At 48.8% G+C, this 4,930-nt stretch overlaps 1 protein-coding gene across 1 annotated transcript in view; it reads right to left on the bottom strand.

Annotated features, from left to right (window-relative positions):
* The window catches only part of NACC2 (NACC family member 2), a 24,163-nt gene extending 20,106 nt beyond the window's left edge, over window positions 1-4,057 (bottom strand). Inside the window, exon 1 of the mRNA XM_035900084.1 lies at window positions 4,002-4,057. The gene's annotated coding sequence lies outside the window, so the exon portion shown is untranslated. The remainder of the gene's footprint in view (window positions 1-4,001) is intronic.
* Window positions 4,058-4,930: the final 873 nt, after the last annotated feature.

The following is a 4,930-nucleotide window of genomic DNA, read 5'->3' as shown; positions in this document are numbered from 1 at the left end:
CCCCTCTGCTCTGCACCCCACAGGACCTGCAGCCTCCCAGCGCTGGGCAGAGCCCTGACGCTCCCAGCCGAGGACCTCCAGGACCTCCATGCACCAGGAGCGCTCAGCAGGTTCATCCCAACCCGTGTGAGGTCAATGGGATCTCTGCCTGGTGTTGGTGAGGAGGCTGAGGCACCGAGAGGGGACCAAGGTGACGTCCTGTGAGGAGGTCAAGAGAAGACACCACGACAGCCAAGCCCAAGAGCCCAAGACCTCTTCCAACCATGACACCACCAACCTCCGCTGGAGAAGGAAAAGAGTCTGCTCTGGCAAAAGCAGATCCACTCTGGATCCCTGAAAACTACTGAAAAATAATGTGCTTTACTGAAACAAAACTGAGCCACTGAGGCACCTGAAGGAAACTTGGTCCATGGTGATGCAGACCATGAGTGGAGAACTATCTCCTCCTCTTTTCTTCCGGCAAGAGCTCCCTTAGAGCTGGAGGGACCAGGCAGGCGCCAGTTGGGACCTCCTTGGACCCACTCACAACCCCTGCCTTGGAGAAACCCAACAGGGCAGGATGAGTGGGACCAGCTGAGGACAGCTTGGTAGTGCAGAAGAAACTTAAAATAGGTCTCAATTATTACTATTGCTTAGAATCTGCTCTATAACCAAGCCAGGCATGCCAGGGGGAACCCATGGCTCTCTAAAAACACCAAAATTGTGCCGGTTCAGGATACATTTATGCCGGTGAGAAGCACCAGAGCGCCAAATTATTGGCAAATTCCATTTAAAACCTCCCGTAAGACATCAGAGTTTGAACCAAGATGCTCCACCTAACTGATCCCCCCAGGGTATGACCTTCCACAAGACCGCAGCCTGGCCCGCGCACCCCAAAGGGATCCCACCCCAAAATCGCATCACTCCAGCTCCCGGTGGCCTTTTCTCTGAATCCAGCAGATTTCGTAGCTGCTGGTCACCAAGTGGCTGAGCGAGCGAGCGAGCTTGCTGGTAGGACTCGGTGATGGTCTAACCTCCCGTCCTCCGGGAAAAAAAAAGGCCTTGAAATGTGCTCACAGGGAAATGGTGAAAAAAGTATCTGTGTCTGGTGGAGCAACAGCACCAAGGAACATGAGCAAAGCCGTACCAGCGAGGTGCAAAAGTCCAAGCCACTTCAATGAACTATAGGCCAGGGCTGCTGGATTTTTGGTTTTTCGTCCCCCCTTTGCCCCTGCCTTTTTATGACCAGACTATAGAAAAAAAAAAACACCAAAACAACAAACCCACCAACAAGCCAACATCCCCCCCCCCAAATCCAAGAAATAAAAGGTGGCAGTCTTGAAAGCCAAGGAGAACCTGCTCACCACGAGACCTCACATCCCCTAAAACCAACAGCAACACAATATTACTGTGATTAGACAGTAAATGCGGTAACACATGATAATGTCTAACTTAAAAATCTCCTCTACTAAGTATGCTTTTATTTTTATTTTTTTTTAATAGATCATCAAGGTACTTTTCAATGGTTTGAAATGGCTTCAGTCCATTTGACAGGGGAAGAACGGTGCTGCAGGAAAAGCGCCCTTAGCAATTACAGATGGAAACTGCATTTTGCAATCTCGTCTCCCAAGATGAGCTGTGCCCCAGGGTGCAGGAGGAGCCCCCAGCGCCATCATCACCCCCCAAAAAATCCAGTCCCTTTTGGGCTGCCACGTGTGACACATCCTCAGATGGACACCTCCTACCAAAGAGGAAAACTTAGACTAAACTGGATTAAAACCAGCCAGCCCCCGCCGATCATTTAAGATATGTGACCATTCAAGCAAAACATCATTTTGTCTCCTAATGGCAGCCTCTCCTTCCCAGCTCTCGGATATAGCAGGACACTTTGTGCAGGTCTGCATGATTTTTGTAAAGTCATAGCCTTTGTCACAAGCTGTTCATAAAAAATGCAGCTGTTATTTGATACAACTTCCACGAGAGTTTGAGAATTCTCGGTTTCTGCGTTCACATGCTTTGGGAAAAAAAAAAACCAAACCCAAACAGGTTTGCTCTTTTCTAAACTATTTTCCTGCTCCCAGGCCTGAAAGGTCGGGGCGAGGCGACAACAGCAAAAGAAAAAAAGCATCGACCTAGAATAAGACGCTGGCATCAGAGCTCCCCTAGGAGTAATCAGAAATCATTTAGATAATGTATTTAAATTCTTTTTCCTTAGCCAACATACAAAGAGACTTGGAGACTTCACCTCCCGCCCCTGCCCAAAAAAGCCGCCCCAAGCCCCCCCAAAGCCCCCAGTTTCCCGCAGGAAGGTGCACTGGGCAGCAGCTGGGGCAGGGACAAAGGCAGCGGGACCCTCCGGGTGGGAGACAAAGCGGCCAAGGGCTTCCACCCCCCCCAGCCAAAGCCCCTCAAAAGAAAAGAGCTGAAAAGTCCTGCCCTTGAAGGCCCCAAAGGGTCAAAGGAAACTTCCCTTTCTTCTGTAAATGAGGAGAGAGGGGGGAAATCCCACCCTTGGATTTGAGGCTGGCAGGGGGACACCTTTAATGAAAAGGAAATGCACTTTTGACATAAGCCCGAAGGAAAATACGCAACAGCTAACTGCAAAACTCGGTGGCGAAGGACCATTCCCCGAGCACGCAGCTGCTGTAACGCCTTAAATAAAACCAATAGTTAAATAAAGTCAAATAAAAGGCACTTCAGCTCCACAGCGTCCAGACCCTCCACGCGCCGCAGCTTGCTGTGCCAGGGAACTGAGAGGTAAAAGAGCAAAGCCTTTGCACCCCCCTCCCCAAAAGCGAGCCCGTGGTGGGGTTCGGGGCGAGAAAACCCGGGGAGGGGAAAGGAGAGGGGCTGGGGCACAACCGTGAAACGCCGCGACTGCCTGCACAGTTCAATGCCCGTCTTTGGCAGGGGAAAGAAAACAAGGTTAAGTTTGGTAATCAAATGACAGTCATGCCGAGACTCCCCTTCTCTTCTGCAGCATTTGTTTCTGCAGCTCCAAAGTATTTATTTTTAAAACGCTGCAAGTGGCAAGCAGCGAGCGGTGCTAACGTACCCTATTTTCAGTGCGGCAGCCAGTGGCAACGGGTGAAAGGAGATTATTTTTGCCTTATTAAGATAGCAGAGACTGAATTTGCAAATATTACTCGGCAGCACAGAAGCAAGGCACACGCAGCAGACATGCGGCACGGAGCTCCCTTGGCTTTGTAACCCTAAAAGTTCGCACAGAAAGTAAAGACCCTGGAGGCTGGGGCGAGGGAATGGGGGAAAAGATGGGAAAGTGAATTAAATAAATGCTGATGATCCAGCCCAGCCGGGCACAGCCCGGGGATGGGGCGGTGGGAGCTCTGCCCCAGGGACCCCGCAGAGCCCCGGGAGCAATCCCGGGGGACCCCGGCACAGCTCCCCGGGCTCCGTCCTGCTGCAAGGTGAGTCACCGGCAGCCGGGGTGCAACACCGCCGCTCGAGGTCACCCACCCGGCAGGCTGCTGCCTCCAAAAAGTGCAGTCATTCAGCCAAGGCGAAGCATGTTATTGCCATTATTTTTTAAGTCAGTTCACACCCCCCTTATCTATCACTGATTTTAAGAGCTCTCAAAGCAAGGAGAAGAAAAAATAGAAAAAGCAACATTTTAATTATTTTTGCAGATTGCTGCAAGGAAAAGGGTAAGGGAGAGACATGGATACAAAACACAATTATTCTGCAGAATTTAATTTTTTGCAATCTAATAAAAGCTCAAGACCCCGACTAAGTTAACGTCCGCCAGAAAGCATCCAGCACCCCATTCCCATGCCTTCCGCAGAGCGGGCATTGCCTGCATCCCATCGCAAACATTAATTCACATCCGTAACACATCAAAAAGCCAAGTGCCGTGCTGAATTGTATTCTCCTCACTCCTAGTACACAACAGCAGAGCTAGCAATATATAACATGCATGACTCAATCCTACCATCATGCCCCTACGGAACAGAAAGCCTTAAAATAAAGTAAATAGCTTAAAAGGTCAATTAAAAAAAGCTTACAAAACATCAGACGCTGCTTCTTGCTAGAGCTCATTACCTAGTATGGTGGAGCTGCCTGTGTGTTTTTTTTTCTTGTGCAAGTTAGTCTGTGAGTCAGCATTAACACACATGAGAACATCAGGAATACTGCCTAGTTCTGATGCAATGGAGGTTGTAAAAAAAAAAAAAAAAAAAAAAAAAAAGAAGAAATCGCGCTCCGTTTGGACAGGAGCCTGTAATTCAATTGCCTTTACTTTTCAATTACTGCATAGCCTACCCTGACCAACCTGCAGAGGGGAAGGAAACTTTGCTTACATCTCTTGTCTTAAAATTAATGACTTTTACTTTTGGCTACAGCTTATTCTCCCTGCTTTAAGAGGAAAAAATAGTAGGCATAATACAATTAACCCTTCAAGGGCAGCTGAGCCCTTGCAGCTACCGGGATCGCTGTGGTTTTTGTATAGAAATTTCAGCGCCGGAAAACAATACTGCCCAAAAGTTCTGGCGAAGGAAGACATTTATACATTAAACTTTTAATACTCTATAAAGCAAAGCTACAATTGCATCGGAGCTTGATCCTTAATGGAAACATAAGCTTGCAGGAAAGGAAAGTTATATACTGCAGAAATTTAACTCTGTGCTCCCAGCAAACACCAGATTGCACAGGGCGGTTTTCAAAGCTGACGCTTGTGGTCATTGAGCAAAAACCCTGAGAAACCTAAAATTTGTGACTTGAGGTGGTCACCTCAACCTGACGCCCGCCTTCCCCAGGCTGATGGGGGCAAAGCAGAAGACCCGCGTTCTTCATATGTTGCATTTATTGCTCACACATCAGCAAAGAATTCTCTCCCGCCCCGTCTCCTGTAGACTCAGCTCCCACCCCAGGATCGCAGCATCGAGGCAGGGATGCATACGAGACTCAACACCGACTTTTCATTTCTGACTTCTCT

This window comes from Egretta garzetta, unplaced genomic scaffold, assembly GCF_000687185.1.
Source record: "Egretta garzetta isolate BGI_Z169 unplaced genomic scaffold, ASM68718v1 scaffold608, whole genome shotgun sequence".
Classification (NCBI taxonomy): Eukaryota; Metazoa; Chordata; class Aves; order Pelecaniformes; family Ardeidae; genus Egretta; species Egretta garzetta.
The sequence above is the reverse complement of the archived record's forward strand: the minus strand, read 5'-3'. Positions and strand labels throughout refer to the sequence as shown.